Genomic DNA, 21,577 nt, shown 5'->3' on the forward strand with positions numbered 1-21,577 from the left:
TTTTCAGCTTCAACGTGGCACACGACAGGGGTGCCCTTTGTCACCTCTTCTTTTTGCCATTGCAATTGAACCGCTAGCTATTACTCTGAGACATTGTGTTGATGTTGAGGGAATACGTCATGGGGATGTCAAACATAAAGTCTCTCTTTATGCCGACGACATGCTCTCGTTTATTTCCAACCCTTCAAATAGCCTCCCTAAACTTTTAGATATACAGTCAGGTCCATAAATATTGGGACATCGACACAATTCTAACATTTTTGGCTCTATACACAACCACAATGGATTCCAAATGAAACGAACAAGATGTGCTTTAACTGCAGACTGCCAGCTTTTATTTGAGGGTATTTACATCCAAATCAGGTGAACAGTATAGGAATTATGACAGTTTGTATATGTGCCTCCCACTTCTTAAGGGACCAAAAGTAATGGGACAATTGGCTTCTCAGCTGTTCCATGGCCAGGTGTGTGTTATTCCCTCATTACCCCAATTACAATGAACAAATAAAAGGTCCAGAGTTCGTTTCAAGTGTGCTGTTTGCTTTTTGAACCTGTTGCTGTCAACTGCCAGGATGAGATCCAAAGAGCTGTCACTACCAGTGAAGCAAGCCATCATTAGGCTGAAAAAACAAAACAAACCCATCAGAGAGATTGCAAAAACATCAGGCGTGGCCAAAACAACTGTTTAGAAGATTCCCAAAAAGAAGGAACGCACTGGTGAACTCAGCAACACCAAAAGACCCGGAAGACCACGGAACACAACTGTGGTGGATGACCAAAGAATCCTTTCCCTGGTGAAGAAAACACCCTTCACAACAGTTGGCCAGATCAAGAACACTCTCTAGGAGGCAGGTGTATGTGCGTCAGAGTCAACAATCAAGAGAAGACTCCACCAGTGTGAATACAGAGGGTTCACCACAAGATGTAAACCTTTGGTGAGCCCCAAAAACAGGCAGGCCAGATTAGAGTTTGCCAAACAACATCTGAAAAAGCCGTCGCAGTTCTGGAACAACATCCTATGGACAGATGAGACCAACATCAACTTGTACCAGAGTGATGGGAAGAGAAGAGTATGGAGAAGGAAAGGAACTGCTCATGATCCTAAGCATACCACCTCATCAGTGAAGCATTGGGGTGGAAGTGTCATGGCGTGGGCATGTATGGCTGCCAGTGGAACTGGTTCTCTTGTATTTATTGATGATGTGACTGCTGACAAAAGCAGCACAATGAATTCTGAAGTGTTTCGTGCAATATTATCTGCTCATATTCAGACAAATGCTTCAAAACTCATTGGACGGCGCTTCACAGTGCAGGTGGACAACAACCCAAAGCATACTGCAAAAGCAACCAAAGAGTTTTTGAAGGGAAAGAAGTGGACTGTTTCGCAATGGCCAAGTCAATCACCTGACCTGAATCCGATTGAGCATGTATTTCACTTGCTGAAGACAAAACTGAAGGGAAAATGCCCCAAGAACAAGCAGTAACTGAAGACTGTTGCAGTAGAGGCCTGGCAGAGCATCACCAGGGATGAAACCCGGCGTCTGGTGATGTCTATGTGTTCCAGACTTCAGGCTGTGATTGACTGTAAAGGATTTGCAACCAAGTATTAAAAAAATGAATGTTTGATTTATGGTTCTTATTCTGTCCCATTACTTTTGGTCCCTCAAGAAGTGGGAGGCACATTTGCAAACTGTTGTAATTCCTACACCGTTCACCTGATTTGGATGTAAATACCCTCAAATAAAAGCTGACACTCTGCAGTTAAAGCATGTCTTGTTCGTTTCATTTGGAATCCATTGTGGTGGTGTATGGAGCCAAAAATGTTAGAATTGTGTCGATGTCCCAATATTTATGGACCTGACTGTACTTAAGGAATTCGGGACAATTTCTGGATATAAGGTGAATTTCGGGAAAAGCGAGACAATGCCTATAGGTACAACAACTGGGGAATTTTCGTCTATTTTAGCACCTTTCAAACTCAGCTATAACAAGTTCAAATACTTGGGCATTTGGATTACGCAGAACCATGAAGACTTGTATAAAACTAATTGTCTTCCTTTATTTCCTAAGCTAAAAGAGGATTTTGGAAAGTGGGAGTCCTTGCCTCTTTCGCTGGGTGGTAGATTAAATATCATTAAGATGAGTATATTTCCTAAATTTCTATATCTTTTTCAATGTCTTTCAGTTTTTTTAACTAATTTTTTAATAATCTAAATGGTCAAATCTCTTCCTTCATTTGGAACAAAAAGCCACCTAGGCTGAAACAGAGCGTATTACAAAGACCACGGAGTGCAGGAGGCTTAGCACTCCAAAATTTTTGTCTTATTACTGGGCATCTAATATAAGGGCATTATTGTACTGGGTAAAAAGATCATGATAATTTATCATCATGGGCAACACTGGAAAAGCTGTCAGTGAGTCGATCCTCCCTGCTGTCTTTGCTGTGTACCAGATTACCTCTGGTGGGACCTATCTCCAACTTCACCACGAATCCTCTTGTTATCCATTCACTGAAATTATGGTACTCAGAAGGCACTTTAAACAGACTGAACTCTCTCTTATTGCACCACTGCATAGACGTTGCATGTTTTCTCCATCCTTAACAGACAAGGCATTTAACATATGGACAAAGCTTGGAATAACTTCAATGAATGCTCTTTTCACGGACAATATATTTTCTTCATTTGAACAGTTGGTGACCAAGTTCAAGGTCCCTCAGTCACATTTTTTCAGGTATCAACAACTCAGGAATTTTGTTACTTCTAATACTGAGTGCTTTCCGTCCTGTCCACCTCCATCCCTTTTGGATGATATTTTTGATTTTAAACCAAATGCCAAGCGGGTTATAAGTGATGTTTATGAGATGTTAAGTAATTTTAAGCTGTCCACATTGCAATCACTTAGGGAACGATGGGGAAGAGACCTGGGCCAACGAATTGCAGATGAGACTTGGCATAGGATAATCAATAGAATTTTTTCGTCATCTGTCTGCCTTAAACATGTGGTGATTCAGTTCAAAGTGGTTTACCGTCTCCACTGGTCTAAAGCTAGATTGAGCAAAGTCAAGGATGGGTTTGACCCCACATGTGACCGGTGCAAACAAGAGCCTGCTTCCCTATTTCACATGTTCTGGGCCTGTCCAAAATTGGGTAGCTTTTGGAAAAGTATATTTGAAACCATGTCCAAGATATGTGGCGTTCCAATTGCACCCTGCCCATTTATAGCCATTTTTGGGGTGACGCTTTATGATGCCAGTCTTTCTAAATCACACTCTGATCTTCTTGCACTCTTTTGGCCCATAGAATGATCTTATTGAAATGGAAAGAGCCACTTCCACCTGTATATGGGCAATGGGTTAAGGATGTCATGTACTATACTCAGCTGGAAAAGATCCGCTACACTGTAAAAGGTTCGGTTCAGAAATTTTATGACATATGGCAAGCTTTTCTTACTTACTTTGAAAGGTTAAATCCGGATACTATCGCTTAATGTGTGTGGTTGTTGTTGTTTGTTTGTTTGTTGTTGTTGTTGTGTTCGTTTGGGGTTTTTTTCCCCCCCTTGCTGTTATTCATTTATTTTATTATTTACTTTTCATCTGTAAATCTCTCTCTCTCTTCCTTCCTCTCTGGCTGGGTTTTAGTTACACTGTTCTGGATGGGTGGGGTGGAACTCTTTGTTAATACTGCCGTAACTGTTGTTAAAAGCAATTTTTTGTTCAATAAAAATAACTTGATCAAAAAAAACAAACAAAACACAGCCCTTTTGTGTTGGTGGAAAAATGTATCATGTCGACCAATCAAAAAATGATGTAGCAACATGACATTTGGTTGTTTAGGAAGAGGGGGAAGTTTTAGGAGTGACGGCGAGAGAGAGAGAGAGAGGGAGAGAGAGAGAGAGAGAGAGAAAGACAGCAGAAAAAGAGAGAGAGTGAGTTTTGAGATGTGAGAGATTTGTGACTGTGTAGTTAATGCGTTGTCTTGTGTAGTTAGTGTGTAGTGTTGTGGATGGTTTGGTGTTGTGTGTCAGAACAATGAGGCGACTGCTGTCTCCAGGTAGAAAACAGGAGGAGTGATACATCTCCTGCTATCAGACCTGCAGGTATCAGGCTTGTGATGTTCTCCTTTATAGTGGACAGAAATTATTTTTATTTGGAGTGGCACAAATAATTTGTGTGGCATCTTATTCAATGTAGAACACCTGATTGTTCTGTAAATAGTTTGAAATGGTTATTTTAAAAAAAAAAAGGTAAACGGTAAATGGCTGGAAATAACTTTGTAGTTTGCAAAATGTGTGCATATGAATTTTAAAATCATATGCACACATTCAAGTTATTTAAAATTGACAATTTATATTTGCATTTAAAGTTATGAAATAACTTTAAATAAAACATGTTTGTGGTTGCTACAGTAAAAAATATAACTTTTTCTTCTCGGATTTTATGTTTTTTGTCTGATTTTAGATCAATTGTGTTAATACAGTATGTCAAAATGAAAACTTAACTGTAAATTCAGGCACTTGAGGTTGTGCTGAAAAGAATGATACCAAACAAGGCAAAGTAAATAGTTTTTAAAGGTAAAATGTAGAGGTAAAATCGAAATTGGGTTAAACCTTTTTTTTGAAGTAACGCAATAGTTACTTTTCAAGTAATTAATTACTTTTAGAATCTTGTAACTCAGTTACTAACTCAGTTACTTTTTTGAAGAAGTAACTAGTAACTATAATTAATTACTTTTTCAAAGTAACTTGCCCAACACTAGTTATGACTAAGTGTTACATTGAAACATATACTTATAATAATATAATATTGATATTAAATCTAAATATTTTTAGATCTAAACACACTTGACACTGATTAGTGATCAGTTATTTTTCATGTTACAGGTGAATACATTAATTTAAAAATGAAATTTAAGATCTGGCCCTTCATTCTTAGGTATTTTGAATTTTCAAGCAACACTGAATTGTGCCGAGTATTTAGTGCTTACATCGTGGATCAATTGGTGGATAGGATAGTAGGGTAAGTTCACTTCCCTAGCAAAGAGGAGTCATTACAAAACCAAGACTATCCTCTGAATGTTCCTATATCCAGTGATTAACAATTTCTATGCAGATGGCACTGTTTCCATCAACAGAGCATGAGTCTGTTGCTGAATTTTGTGATGAAAATGAAAATTATGTGAATCTTGTGCTATGTCCTTAATATTTATGAAATGTGCCAAAACTATACAATTACCAGAAAATTGCATGAGAGAATGGTTTTTGAATAAATTATGGTTCATCCTCCCAGTATGTTGTTTATGCGTTACATTCTTTTTTATTTACAAATTTCTCTGACATTCTCTGACAACAGAATCCACTGATTAATTCCTTTGGGTATTCTGGATGCTTTCACCTTCACTGGTAATGTATCAGTATTGTTTGTTATCCTTTGAGCTTGTGTAATTGGCCAAATCTCAATGCTGTTTCCCTCTTCGACAACCTCTTTTAACTCTGTCTGGACTCTCGCTCTTCTTAGCAATCAGTAGTTGACCTGTACTGAAGGACAATCTACCTCAAGTCAAGTCCCAGGTTAGTGCAGAAGAAAAAATCATATTGTTGGTTTAATATGTTTAATTATGGAACAAAAAGTTAGTATGAACATGACCAACACTGTAAATGATCTACATCCCTGTTATGTAATACAAGACTCCAAATACATGCTGACAAACAGCCCTTCCATTATATTTGTATTCTTGTACGCATTCCTTGCATTATTGTCTGTTATAACAATATGTGGAAATCTCCTTGTAATAATTTCTGTGATTTACTTCAAACAGCTCCATACTCCTACTAATTCTCTCATCCTCTCTCTTGCTGTGGCTGACCTGCTCGTTCGGATTATAGCATTTCCTCTCAGCATGGCATTCTCTCTCAGCTCATGTCTTTATCATGAGGGTTTGTTTTGCAAAGTGCGAGGGACCTTTGATATTTCACTGAGCACATGTTCAATCCTGAACCTCTGCTGTATTTCTATTGACAGATATCATGCTGTTTGCCAGCCTCTGACATATCAAACTAAAATCAGCCATCGTGTTGTTGTGTTCATGATCCTGATGAGCTGGGGGGTTTAGGGGATAATTGGAATTAGTGTCACCATTGCTGGATTTAATAATGAAAAATGTGAGGAATCATGTTTGATTGACGTTCTAATGGAAAGCACTGTTGGACCCATGTTATCATTTTACCTGCCAGTGATCATAATGCTTTGTATCTACCTAAAGATTTTCTTTGTTGCTTGGAGGCAAGCAAGCAGCATCAAGAACACAACAAAGTGTGGACAAACTGCCAGTATCATGGAGAGAAAGGCAACCAAAACTCTGGCTATTGTTTTGGGAGTTTTTATATTTTGCTGGAGTCCCTTTTTTCTTTGCATCACATTCCCACCATTTACCAGTGATTCTGTACCAGTTCCTGTAATTGAAACTCTTAACTGGCTTACACTGGCAAATTCAATGCTAAATCCATTTATTTATGCTTTCTTTTACAGCTGGTTCATCGTCAGCCATCAGAATGATTATTTGTGGGAAAATATTCCACACACAAATTTGACTTGAAAAAATATACACATATTAATTAAAATTTCACAAATCTTACAGTAAAAACAAACATAAAACAGCCACTGAACCCTACCTGAAGCATCACACACTCTCAATAGCTACCGAAAGAAATGATCTGAGTAGCAAATACGTTTTGTACAGATATGCACCAAAAAACTCCAATCCTGAAAGTATGATAAAAAAAGGAAAAATTTCACTGATTCTTGAAGAGATATTTTCTGAGAAATAATCAATAATTCAAATATATGTAATTTGTTTAATTGTTCAAATAGTTTTGCAAATATTGTTATCGCTTATTGTTATGGAGGGTCAGGAGTGACAAAATGAATCAATGAATTAATAAATATTTTATTAATTAATTTAAATTTAAATCAATTATATTAAATAAATATTTCAATAAATATGAAATGCCCATTGATTTCATTTAAAAAATGTAATAAATTATTTATTCATTTCAAGTTTTTATTAATTGACACATTTAATTAATTATTTGATGATGTATTTATTTAAATCGTTTTGGCACTCTTGGCCCTGCAGCTGTCTTCATGAATTTAGCCTCATCCATCAAGGTCAGGGGGATCTAGTCTAAACCATTGCATTTGCCTGATGGCCATTCGTTCAGTGGTTGTTTCTCAACAACAATGACTGAACTGTGCTTTGAAACGCCCTGTCTGTGTTTCACCAAATACATATTAAATATTTTTTAGGCCGATAATGTAATGGTTTAATCTTCCAATATCTGGTCAGTTTGTCAAGAGAGCCTCTTTGCAAAAGTGCTTCGAGGATTTCGGAGATGTTTGCCCAGCCCAGTCTCACACAACATGTTCTCATCCCAAAGCGTAAAAATTTACGCTAGGTGACAAATCATCAACATATTACGTTTTCGGCCACCCAACACGTTCCTAAATGACGACATCGGAAAAATGAGGAAATATGAGAACTGTTTGGACTCAATCTACACATGTTCATTAATTTTCTTAAAAACGCTTGGGAAAACACTATTTCACGTCATTAACCTGCTGGTTAGGGTTAGGGAGAAGGTTAGGTTTAGGGCTAGAATACGTGGCTGGAACATCTATTACCGCAGGAGCGTCATTCCACTGGATTTCATCCATAACCTGGCGCATAGCATTACAACGTGGAAGGTCACCTTTCGCGTTCCCCAGGAATGCTGCGGGACGTGACAAAACGTCGAGATGTTACGCCTCCGGAGTGAGAACGGTCTGGTCTCACGGCAAGGCATGTGATAGACCCGCTCGCCCCGCAAGCGCAAGCTGTTATACCGTCAACAAAGCGCAGGTCCCGGTACACAACTGTCTTAACCCCCGCTGACTGTCACCTCTCAGAGGTTGAACACCGACTTTATTTACTGAGAATATATCTATTGGGTCTTTATTTCCTGATGTTCATATGTGTCATACTTTGTTTCAGTCGCCAATTCTGAATTTAAACTAACACTAAAAATATGTTTAAGGGGAAGGAAATAAATAATCAATAATCAGCGTGCCCTGTGTACTCACGCATAATCTTTATAAAAAGAGATAACATTGTTGTTTCCAGTAGTAACTGTAGTAACTGTTAGGTTTAACTATACAAAGCTTGTTAGATGCTATAAAACACATACAGACTTCACGATGTTCGACTAATATTTTCATTGTGAATATTAATCATGAGGGTAACGGGCAGTCGAGCTGCTGTCTCAGAGCCCTGTATACTACAGAGTGAGGTCAGCATATCCAGGATATCTTTCCGTTATCTGGAATCACTGACCTTAAAACTGGGAACAGGATAAACAGTCACACAAAGCTGGTTATCAGCTCTCTAAGTTAACCCAGTGTTTCCCAGCATGGTTAAATAAAAGTGTTGGCAGCATCAAACTAATCTAACATTATCTACGAGTCTGATTAATGGGCCATATCAATACTCTTTTACAGAAAATCATCCTTATTAGTGCCAACTATTCCAGAGAAGTGAAAATCTCTGGAATAAAGAGAATAAAGACATACCAGCCAAACACAACACTGTTGAAAAAGAAATGAACGCTTCAGGTTGTCGCAAAGTGGAATAAATGTGATTGGTTGAACAGGTGTTCCTGCATGTTCTGTGCTATCTGCATTTCCATCAGCGTAAAAGACTCAGCAGCAGATTAGAATTAAGTATAATATTATTTATACATTTAATAAATCACCAAATTAATTAACGCATGTTCCCGTGACAGGACGAAGGGGATGACCCGCCAATCTCTGGGGGCGAGGTCACTGAGGCAGTTAAACAACTCCTTGGTGGCAGAGCCCCTGGGGTGGACAAGGTCTGCCTTGAGTTCCTGAAGGCTCTGGATGTTGTAGGGCTGTCTTGGTTGATACGCCTCTACAATGTTGCGTGGAGATCAGGTTCAGTACCCCTGGACTGGCAGTCCGGGGTGCTGGTCCCCATCTTTAAGAGAGGGGACCAGAGGGTGTGTTCCAACTACAGGGGAATCACACTCCTCAGCCTCCCTGGGAAAGTGTATGCCACTGTGCTGGAGAGGAGAGTTCGTCCGTTAGTCGAACCTCTGATGCAGGAGGAACAATGCAGTTTTCGTCCTGGTCATGGAATACTGGATCAGCTCTTTATCCTCTCAACGATACTTGAGGGTGCATGAGAGTCTACATATGTTTTGTGGACTTGGAGAAGGCATTTGACTGTGTCCCTTGGGGAGTCCTGTTGGGGGTGCTCCGGGAGTATGGGGTGTCTGGCTCTTGCTACGGGTCATTCAGTCCTTATACGACCGTGGCAAGAGCTTGGTCCGCATAGCCGGTCTGGTGGGGCGTGGCCTGCGGTGCCGTGCAGGGAAGGCGGACGCACCTGCACGGTATCCGCAATCACGCCCCGCCGACTTAAATATTGTACTGGGTCCTGTGGTTGGGGTTGTTGTTGTGGTTGTTATGTTGAGCTGGCAGCGGGAGAACTGCAGCTCTGTGTGTATTGTGGACAGCAACCGTCAAAGTATTAATAAAAATGATCAAAATGCCACTGGGTCTGCCGTGTATGTTTACAGTGGTGCCAAAACCCAGGATGGGGGGCACGGCAGACGCACGACCGGGCCGGCAAGGCGAGGAACTGGCCCGAATGGTGGCCGAACTGGCGGCCACCCACCGGGAGCAGGCGGTGGTGGCACAACGCAAGCAAGAAGAACTGCAGGTCCAGACTGAGCTCCACTTGCAGAGGATGGAGGGCCTGGCTGCCCAGCTCCGGTCCTGGCTGGCACCACCGCCAACCCCACCAGTGTGCTCCGACGGAGCGGCAGTGGAGGAAAACCGGTCGGATCCGGCGCCTGTGCCTGTGCCGGCCCCAAGGGTGCAACCACCCAGCACGCAGCCTGCCACAGCGCCCGTTCCCACCTCTCGCGTGGGAGCCGCTGGGGCTCGGCAAGGGCCGGTGCCCGTTCCTGCACCCCGGAAGAAGGCCAAGGAGCCGGCAGCGGCGGAGGCGGCCCGCGAGGAGCTGCTCTAGCCGGGAGAGGCAGCGGCGGAGGTGCAGCGCGGGGAGCTGCTCCAGCCGGCAGCGGTGGAGGTGCAGCGGGATAAGTCGGAGGTGCCCGTGCTAGGGGAATCCGTGCCACCGAAGCCCGAGGTCGGCGGGCTGAGCAGAGCGGGCTCACCTCCACCAGAGGCCGGCGCGTGGTGGGGTCCGGCGTGCTGGATACCTGCCCAGCTGCACGTGAGCCCCAGCTCAATGCCACACCGGCGGCGCCACTGCTTGCCACATGGGTGGCCCCCGGTCCAGCTTCCAGAACACCGGGGCTGCCATTGGATACGTGGGCGACCCCCGGACCCACCTCATCACCGGCGCTGCTGGATGTGCCACTTGACATTGTGTCAGTCAATATGTCCGAGGTAGACTTTTCTGAGCCCCCGATGCTCTATGAGTGGTTTGTCGCAACCTGGGTGACGCGTTAGCCAAACTGCTAACAGCAATCCTGGCTAACGTATACATTGCGCCAATGTGATATTTTAAGCTGGAAGTGCTGCAGTGAAAAGAAAATTCCTTCCTGCACAATGTGCATAATGCTTTATGTCGGTCGACTATTCCGTCTTTTTTTAATACTCAAATTTCCTATCGAGAGGGCCAATGTGCGTTTATCATCTTCCAAATTGAGTTGATTAGTTCAGCTGCCTGTCACTGCCAGATCAACTGCCCATTTGCGCATGTGCCAAGGTAACTCTACTTGGACAAACTGCCCGAAATGCGTTGACAGAAACATTTAAGGGATTTTGAGTCATTCTGCATTCCAGATGTGTTAATAGCGTTAAATTTTTTGTATCTTGTTAATCGTGATGACGGCTTAATCTGCATTAGTGCGTTAATTTTGACAGCACTAATTTATACACAATGCAAATGTGCTCATAAAAGTGTTGGTGCTCCGTGTTTGAGAGTTAAGAGCTTCATTCATCTACTGTCTGGATTTGAAATATTGAAGGATGATGTAGAGTGCAGAGGGTTTTGCAGCATTTTTACACGTACATGTGGTTAGAATAATATAATTAAATTAAATTAAATAATCAAGGCTAGGCAGGGTGTGTTTTTGTGTCTGTCTTTTTGATTCCAGGAAATGCGAGCAGATAGGAGGTCGGACGTGAACGGACGGGAGGATTTGTAGGGATGCAGCAAAGTGCCACGTTGGTTCTGGGAGAAGATGGTCTTAATAGTCTTTTGTTATTGTTACAGTATTTAAGTTGTATTCTTGGTGAGGGTTATTCTTGGTGTGAGGCAGATGGCTCCAGCGCTGTAACTTGTACTTTGAAATGTTGAAGTAAATTAAATCTTTTTAAATGGCAGATATTTCTCCTGAATTCCTACAAAAATGTGAACAAAATTGGAAAGAATTTGAACACACTTATGTGTTTTGTGTTGTTATACAATATTTGAAATAAAAAAATTTGAAATAAAAAAAATAAACAGAACACTGCATTTTCTGAAATATTTGTGGGTGTTGTGTTTAAGTTTGAGGCCCCTGATGTAGAGGATAGAAACAAAGTATTGGTCCTATTCACAACTAGAAAAAATTGCATTTCCTGCGAAAATGCTGTGTGGATGCTGTAAATGTCACGGTTCTGGGTCAGTTTGACCCAGTATTTTGAGTTGTTATGTTTTGGTTTATTTTTGAATGATGGATTGTTCTTTATGTTTCTCTGGTGCTTTGTTGGGTTTTATGATGAATCTGTGTTTCAAGTTATTTTGGTGTGTTTGATTGTTTTCTTATTCTCTTATAGTGCTTGTGATGATGATGATGATTATGATGATGTTCTATGTTCCAGCTTATTCTGGTTTATGTTTAGTTCTGCCCGTGTTAAGTCTGTGTTTCTTAGTCTGCGTTCTTGTGTATTGTTTCCTGTTTTATTGTGAAAGTCTTTGTCTTATGTTAGTGTGTGCAGCTTTGCTCCCCCTGTCTCGTTAGGCCTGATCTCTCCCAGCTGTGTCTCCCTCCTGTTACCCATTCCCTGATTACCACCCTGTGTATTTAAGCACTGTGTTTTCCAGTGCTCCGTGTCGTGTCGTACCCTCAGAATTATGCCTGTGTGTTTCAGTTCTCAGTGTCATTGTTCAGTTCATGTTTTCGTTTATCACCAGCAATAAAGCTAAGGTTTTTTAGTTTCAATTCAGTCTCAGAGTCTCGCACTTGGATCCTCCTCTCCATCCGCCTGCACACAGAGCCCGGACAGAACGACACGACCAGTAATGGATCCAGCGGACTCTGTATGGTATCGGCGACCCGCAGTTTCCACCTTCCTCAAGGAGAGGGAGAGGCAGGGGGCTAGGTGTGCCTGGGAGCACGAGTCACCCTTCGATGGGTCTCGTTTGGCTCTGGGTGGGCCCCGCAGCTTCCAAACTGCGATGGCTACCGCCGTTCCATCAGCTGTTCTGTCAGGGATGCGAGGGGGCAAGCGCTCTCCCTCGACGGCAGTAGCTCCTCAGTTTTCTGGTGTCACTCCACCGCTGCTCTCAGAATTCAGGCCCTGCAGGAGGGGCAAGCAGCGGCAAAAGAAGGATTATGTGGTGGAAGACACTGGGCTTACTCCGCTGCAATCCTTTGCTTTGTTTTTGGGACTTCCACGTTCGGAACTACACAAACTTCCCGCCTCTTCGTCCTAGCCCGGCCCACTGAAAGACTTTCGGCCCGGTCTGCAGGAGGATTCGCATTCTGGCTTACCTCCCTCTTCCCAGAGTGAGCGACGCTCACGTAGCCGTCGCTCCGCTTCCTCTGGACAATCAGCAGTGGTGAGCAACAAAGACTGTCTTTCTCATGCTCCTCCTGAACTCATGAACGTAACAAACAATAAATCCACCCCTAAGATTCTGAAGACTAGCTGCCATGCAAGTGAATCTAAATCTACTAACTTAAAGGTAGCTGAGTCTGTGTTTGTTAACCCTGTGAACCCCTGCTCTGAGGATTTAAGAACCTGTTTTCATTCTGCACAATCTGAACCCAGTGTTAAAATGACTAAGACTACTCTACTTAAATCTGGGGGGAGAAATATTCGAAGTGCTGTAAAATTTCCGGAGGCTTCAAGTTCTGTTTTCAAGTCAGCTGAAAGGGAGGTGATTAATGTTTCTAAGCCAGCCTTTCAGCCAAGTACTTTTCAGCAGGGGCACAGGCAGTTGGTAGGGACAGAAATTGCAGGCTGTAACTTAGGCTCTCTGAAGGAAGAGGCTGTCTGTTCCCCAAGGACATTTAAGGACTCTAGTTGCACCTCTCTACAATCTATTAAGACTGTGGCTCCTCCCAGGGACTGTTCTGTGTCCCAGTTGAATGTTTCTGAGGTTGCCCACTCTGCAAAGACTATATGCCCAGACCCAGTTGGCAATATTGGGCATTTTGAGACCGTTCCTGAGCTTCTCTCTCCTCCTGTTCCTGCTCCTAGGGTAGCTCGGGCCCAGCGTTCCCCTCCACCCGTTTCAGTTCCTCGGGTGGGAGGGGTTGGTGTTCAGCTGGTGCCGGCACCCGTTCCTGTGTCAGCTGGAGGCTCTGGTGAGCCCTTCTAGCAGTTTTTCTCGTGTTCAGAAGGCTCAGGAGGATTAGCTCAGTCACCATCACAACCACCATCACTACAACCTTTATGGCAGTTCCCAGCTCAGTTTCCAGTGTCCCCTGCCCAGCAGCCAACTCAGCTCAGTTAACACCTCCACCACATTCAGCCCCGCTACCCGTAGCTCAGTCATCACCACAACCAGACTTTCTGCAAACTTTGTTACAGTCCATAGCCCAGTCAGTAGCGCAGTTAGTAGAGGAATCATTAACTTTGTCATCTGCTCAGTCAGCCACTCATCTTCACCCTCAGCCAGGGTTCCCAATTGCCTCTGGCCCTGCATCTGCTCCAGCTGGAGGGCCCGAGGAGCTCGTCCAGCCTCAGGTTTCGTCAGCTGGAGGGCCCGAGGAGCCCGTCCAGCCTCAAGTCTCGTCAGCTGGGGGTTCGGGAGAACCCAGCCAGCCTCAAGTGTCATCAGCTGGAGGGCCCGAGTCGCCCGTCCAGCCTCATGCCTCGTCAGCTGGTGGGTCCGAGGAGCCCACCCAGCACCACGCCTCGTTAGCTGAGGGTCCTGGAGAACCCAGCCAGCACATCCTCATGTCTGCTGACGGTCCGGGGAAGTCCGTTCAGCCGTCACCTGCTGAATCATCACCCGCGACTTCTACACCGCCGCCTGCAGCATCGCCGCCGCCTGCAGCATCGCCGCCGCCTGCAGCATCGCCGCCGCCTGCAGCATCGCCGCCGCCTGCAGCATCACCACCGTCAGGTTCCGCAGCCGCCACGCTGCCGTCAGGTTCCGCAGCCGCCACGCTGCCGTCAGGTTCCGCAGCCGCCACGCTGCCGTCAGGTTCCGCAGCCGCCACGCTGCCGTCAGGTTCCGCAGCCGCCACGCTGCCGTCAGGTTCCGCAGCCGCCACGCTGCCGTCAGGTTCCGCAGCCGCCACGCTGCCGTCAGGTTCCGCAGCCGCGTCTTCATCCACGCCTGGTCCAGCCTCCGTGTCTTCATCCACGCCTGGTCCAGCCTCCGTGTCTTCATCCACGCCTGGTCCAGCCTCCGTGACTTCGTCTTCGCCTGGTCCAGCCTCCGTGACTTCGTCTTCGCCTGGTCCAGCTTCAGCGTCTGGTCCTGCCTCGTCTGGTCCTGCCTCGTCTGGTCCTGCCTCGTCTGGTCCTGCCTCGTCTGGTCCTGCCTCGTCTGGTCCTGCGGTTGCCACACCGTCATCAGTTTCAGCTCGTTCCGCTTCGCCTCTGCCGGCCGCTTTCCTGGCCTCTAGTTGGGCGTCATGGCCGTCGAGGCCGGCCTCCTGAGAGAGCTCGCCCCCGCCGCTGGCATCGCGGCTGGCCTCCTGAGACAGTTCGCCGCCGCCGCTGGCATCGCGGCCGACCTCTGGACCTGCTCTGTTGCCGCCACTGCCTTCCGCGTGGCCGGCCTCCCGATTTGTTTTGTCGGCGCCGCCGCCATTGCCGTGTGCACGGTTGGCCCCCAGAACTGTTTCCCTGTCATTGCCGTTGCCGTCCGCATGGTCGACGCCCTGAACTTTTTCGTGAACTCGTGTTGAGATCCACTCTGGTTTTGTTTGGATCATTTCTGTATTCCTGGACTTTTGATTTCTTGGACTGTTTCTAGGTCTCCAGTGTTTTTGGTTTTTGACCTGTTTCCCTGACCTCCAGTGTTTGTGTTGCACTGTTTTTCTTGTGTTTATGAACTACTCTGGACTCATGCTCCTTGTTTTCTGTTTTGTTTTGGACCCTCCTTCCTGGACCCCCTCCGCCCGCCCTGGTTTGGTGCTCTTGTTTCATTCTGTTTTTTGTTTGGGGCTGTCGGGAGCCAGCCCTTGGAGGGGGGGTACTGTCACGGTTCTGGGTCAGTTTGACCCAGTATTTTGAGTTGTTATGTTTTGGTTTATTTTTGAATGATGGATTGTTCTTTATGTTTCTCTGGTGCTTTGTTGAGTTTTATGATGAATCTGCGTTTCAAGTTATTTTGGTGTGTTTGATTGTTTTCTTATTCTCTTAAGCCCTGTGTTTTCCCATGCTCGGTGTCGTGTCGTACCCTCAGAATTATGCCTGTGTGTTTCAGTTCTCAATGTCATTGTTCAGTTCATGTTTTCGTTTATCACCAGCAATAAAGCTAAGGTTTTTCAGTTTCAATTCAGTCTCAGTCTCGCACTTGGATCCTCCTCTCCATCCGCCTGCACACAGAGCCCTGACAGTAAAGTGAAGCTGTCTGCTGAAAATAGCTGAAAAAGCTGAAAAGTTGCAAAAATTATAAAAGCTTTTCAGAAGCATAAGAACTTGGCAAAAATGTAATTACTTAGCAGAACTGCAATGACTTAGAGGAAACATAATACTTGGCAGAAATACAATAACATAGCAGAACTCAGCAAAAATATGGTATTTAGCACAAATACTATAAAGTAGCAGAAATACTTTATACTTTATAATGTTTTAGAACAAATATTATGATTTACCACAAATACTAAATAATAGTATACATACTATGATTTAGCAGACTAGTAATAACTTAAGCAGAAATATTGGAAAAGCAAAATGGCCAGCTGAAAAAAAGCTGAAGAAGGTCATGTTCCCCCAAAACTACTTGTTGTTCAACTGTGAAAAATTGGCAGAAATTTAAAAAAAAACACGAACGAACAGCCAGCAGATACACACAATTAGAAATATGGGCACATATGGAAACACAAATGCACGCACACACACACACACACACACACACACACACACACACACACACACACACACACACACAGAGCCTCTATGTCAGTCAACCAGTCTGAATATTCAATTTGAATCTTCTAAGGAGATGCTGCCCAAAAAATGATCTCTCGCTCTCTCTCTCTCATACACACAACACACACACACACTCACTCACACACACACTAACACACAACAGAGTGTAAAGTGAACAAGGGCTGGTAATAGTTTTGCCTGTATGTTTCTAGGCCAATCAAACAGCCTGGAGCTGCTCAATTTGAATCCACCAGAGACGCTGTGTACTTTTTCCCGCCAAAACAGCTGCACCTGCTTCAGCCCTTTTACACACACACAGGCACAGAGAGAGAAAGGCTTTTTGCAGTCTATTTCTCATATTGAGGATTCCCTTCGAAAACAAATGCCCATAATTTCCTAACCGTAGAGGCTAAAACTGTCATTCTTAGACCATTTTGTTCAGAAGAGATGGGGGAATCTTCAAGTGTTGACCATTTATAATTAAAATATGAATTATTAAAGATATATGACTTAGACGATTGGCTGGCTGGGAAGCCGTGCAGGCCTCGATATGTACACTGCAAAAACAGCTATACTTGAAACAAGCCAACTATTCTTAAATCTGACAAAATTTTCTTGTTTTGAGGAAAAAAATCTGCCAATGGGGTAAGCAAAAGTTGCTTGACTAGAATTTTTAAAACTAGCAAATTAATCAAACTGCCGTATGCCTTTTAACTAGACAAAATTGTCTAAAATTTATGCTTAATTGAAGAAAATGTGACTTATTATAATGAAAGACACTTTGATATTTAGAAAATCCGTACCTAAAATGAGTATTATACTTTGTTGAACAAACTGTTTTCAAGAATTATTTGCTTACTTTAAGATTCTACACCTTAATTTAGATTTTGCACATAACAAAAAAAAAAAAACTTACTATAGGACAAATTTTCTTAAAACTGAATTGTTTCTTTCTTGATTGAGCTAACTATAAGAATTATGTTTAGGCTCTGAGAATAATAATTAGCAAAAATTCCTGAGAATAAGACACCATCTCTTCAAAAGCTACTAAAAAAAAGGGACTTCATCTTAAATTAAGACACCAGAAGCACTATTGGTTTTTACGGTTTTATTGACACAGCAATGGGTCAGTAACTCAATTTTAACAGTACTGAGGTCTGTTCCAGGAGAATCATGTCTAACATTACCTACATTTCAGCAGGGTACTGTGTAACATGGCCAATATAAGAAGTGCATATTCCAGATACTCTTAACAGGAATAATAACAGTATAACAACTCATGGCTGGTATCAAAAATTAATTTTGCTGCAGCTTAAAACAATCAGCATTTCAAATGCTATATTACATAACTTATTAGAAGAACAAGCTGAAAGATCACACAAACAAACATGTCTTTTACATTTGAACAACTTTTCTAGAGAAAAACTAACACGGAGTCTGATAAACAAGGCAGATGGAGTCTGTCATCTGAGAGACTCACTCAATGAACGACTTCCACTCACCAAGCGCCTTCCTGTAAGAGGGGGTTGAATCTCGGTCATGGATGGAGTCTTTGAGTATTTCAGTTTGCAAGACAGACAGCAGCGTGGAAATGCACTTTGGATATGTGAGGTGGAGGGCATAGTAATATGCCATCAGATAGAGCAGTCCCTCATTAAGATCCTTCCGGTCAAAAGTGCTCACCGGTGTGGTTCCAACAGCTATCATGCAGTTGCCTTCAGAGACACGCAGAACTGGACAAGCCAGGGGTCGCTGACGCAGGTAGAGGATTAGAACAAGACCTTAAGAAACACCATTTTTGAGTTATATTACAGTTTAAAATAGATCCAATTTTTTTTTGTAGGTTTTATTAACATCAACATGTTATGGGGATCTGAACTTTAAGAATATTTAGACCGACTCCACAGTAAAATATATAAAATGAAAGCATGAGTAACTGCAAAATACAACAATATCTACACATAGAATATTGCAGCCTTACCTTTAGGACATGGAAAAAAGCCTCACTACAGATGCCCAGCTTCTTAGGTGGTACTGTGCTGGAAGGGAAAAGCATTGGAAGGGCTCTGAACACAGCTGCTGCATGTTCCACTGGTTTAAAAAAGGAAAATAAGACAGGGCAACAACATTAAGCACTGCAAATAATGTAATAATGTAATCTGCAAAGCATAAACGTAGACAAATCAAGATACTGTAGCATTACCTCCATCCAAAGTTTTTGTCGGCTTCATAACTTTCTTTATCACACCATAAAACTGCACCTTCGAGTAGAAGATTTCCCATCTATCCTTCATCTCAGAAATGTATTTTGAGTTGGATGGTTGAATAATTCTCCGCAGCTCACCCAGGACCTGAAAAATACAGACAGAAACCCAACTAAGACATATCTGTCTAGCTCTGTATCTGGTCTTGACAATAAGTGATAACAATTTAAACACGAGGGCCAGTATTTAAGAAATTTGAAAATCATATCAAAATGTCCCCAAAGGAATAACAGGATGGTTAAAGGAAATAAGTGCTGCAGTGACAGCAGTGGGGAGTCCAGTGCATCAACTATTATTCCTAGATAAATCACCAGTTAGATCCATGGGCACCCCAGTGCACCACCAGGATGGCAGTGATGAAGAATGTAAGTATAATATAATGCACCCTCTTAATGCACCCTGAGTATGTGGTTTGTGCTGTCACTTTTTGCAACACTTTCATTCCCATCCTTTCTTGGCTTCTTCACAGGAGGTTTTTTGCCCTTCCTTGGACTTTTGACATTGGAGAGTCTCTTCATTAGCTTTTTAGCAACATGCTCCTAACAGGTACGAACTGTAAAAATTAAGAGATGATAAGATACATCACTCATGATTAACACAGAGTGGTAGTGAGCAAATGCTACTTACCCACTCACCACACGTTTCTTTAAGCATTGGGTAGTACTCCATCAATCGCTTTGCCATGGCATCAACCTCATTTTTGCTGGGGTATCTGGAGTCATCAGCTGCTCTTGCTATCGAAATTAAGTCAAACCAAGTCAAACCAATTCCGGATGAACCAGAATTGGTTTGTAAAACTGGTGCAGCTTCAGTGATGTGGAACTGGTTTGGTGTTTGTCCGTCAGATACACACCAAAGCACATTTTTTTGTACAACATGCAAGCGGGCAGTCGTTATTACCGTATCTGTCAGACTAAGGTGCTCGTAAATCTGGGAGTAATCTGGGTCCAAAACTCCATCTACTTCATGTCCCAAAGTTAAACGAACACTGCGGCATCACTGAGAGTTAAAAACTGTCTAAATTCTTTCATCTTTAATAAAATGATCAGCATTGCTGCTTTACCAGGTGTAACAATTAAGTTTAACATCCAGGCATCCATGAAAACAGAATTTATTACATTTAATGGAGTTAGAAGTTAGCAGGAAGTTAGCGGAAGTTAGCTCGCTAGTTTCGCTAGTTACCTAAGCATGATGTACCATGTCCTGAGAGATTTATGAAAAAATTTAAACGTACAGCTCTGCTATCTCTTCCAACATAAATGAAGACAGAAAACTAAACAACAGTGACGTTTGTAGGGTTACTGAATTTGGGCTAGCTGGTAGATAATGATGTGCTACGTGATCGCTAGCGACACAGCTATGTTAGCATAACATAAACAGTGAAGCTGGAGGATGAACGCTAAGTTTTTTCCACTCGATAAAAGTTAACGTGAGGGTTCCTGATGGTTAGAGACTAATGCAATCTCATGGCAGGATGCTGTAAACAGACCAAGCTTCAGTCAGGAGAACAACTGAGAAAATACATCTACAATACGAAGTTAGTCATTAATATACTGCAACAACATGGAAATAGAGCAGCTGTGATAGAATACAGCATTATTGAATCAATGGTACAGAAGTGGAGGAAGCAAGAAGAATGAGTTGAATAAAGTTTGATTTATCTGACTGCTTTGTTTCTTGTGCCTTATAATCCCGTGCACCTTATGGTCCGAAAAATACGTATTTGACTTTTTTATTTGACACACTGCAGTTTCATGTTGCAAAGCACCTCTTTTTAACTTTAGTGGATATTATACATGGTTATGCTCAGGATATGTCAGCCCATTTCTAAATGCCCTTTGGTTAAACTTTCAGCAAGGAATTTGCATTTGCACTGTTAAATGTTTATATAGCTTTAATGCACATAAAAAACAGCTGCTTGTTTAAGTGAAAATAAATGGATGGGTTTTTTGCGCTAGTAAAGTTGTGGAGTTGTATTTTGTGGTACATCAATTATATCGTCAGTTATATCGTTATCGCAAATTTTCAAATATATATCGTGATAAATATTTTTGGCCATATCGCCCGGCTCTAGTTCTCAGTTTTGTCACACAGCGATAGGACAGAACTTACTTCTTCACATTTGTGCTCTGCAAGCCATAGAGCCCGACGCCTGAGGAAATTTTCGGGACCAGGAAACAGATCTTTGATGTTTTCTCGTGAAAGTGATGAGAGCAGGTCTTCTCCAACATTTGCTTCTGCAATAGGAGTTTCCAATTATGACTACATTGCATTATCCTTATGTGCAAGCCAGCTGACAGCTTTGCTTGGGTAACAGACAGGATACATAGGAAACATAATTTAATATTTACCATTTAAAAACAATACTCTATTCCATTATCCTCCCTCCTGACTGGTCCACAGGTTCTAAATTACCTTCCTCCCATTGACTGGTAAAAGTAATATATTTGTGATACATCAATTAAATACATGTATACATATAAATGTCAATTCTTTTGCTTCCTGTGCTAAAGTATATAATGAAATAACTTCACTAATGGAAGTTTGAAACTTCCACAATTTCTGTAAAACTGGCATTAAATTATGGCACTTTGCTCACTTGTTGAATAAATTCACAGACACTGAAACTAATAACTGGACATGAATTCTTTCATAACTCCCTGCACTAGCATATTTAAATATGCTAATGCAACTAAGCTAACCGCACAAGCTAAGCTTACAACCAAGTATAGCCTGCCATGCTAGCGACTTAACATGCAACATAGCAGAACACAAAACATAGAAAAAAAACAAGACAGTCACATACCTTTCAGGGTGGCAATTGTTATTTTGTCCAGTTTCTCCATAGCGTGCCTTAATTTCTTCACACTGTACGACCGTATCGCATCTTCACCCGGACCCCAAAATATTACTGATCCTGCAATCCAACCTCTTAGGCGTGAAGCCAGACGTGGGAAGCTGG

At 42.7% G+C, this 21,577-nt stretch overlaps 1 pseudogene; it reads left to right on the forward strand.

Annotated features, from left to right (window-relative positions):
• Window positions 1-5,615: 5,615 nt before the first annotated feature.
• On the forward strand, window positions 5,616-6,588 carry LOC134642747 (trace amine-associated receptor 1-like; annotated as a pseudogene).
• Window positions 6,589-21,577: the final 14,989 nt, after the last annotated feature.

Source organism: Pelmatolapia mariae, linkage group LG15 (genome assembly GCF_036321145.2).
Source record: "Pelmatolapia mariae isolate MD_Pm_ZW linkage group LG15, Pm_UMD_F_2, whole genome shotgun sequence".
NCBI classification, from domain to species: Eukaryota; Metazoa; Chordata; class Actinopteri; order Cichliformes; family Cichlidae; genus Pelmatolapia; species Pelmatolapia mariae.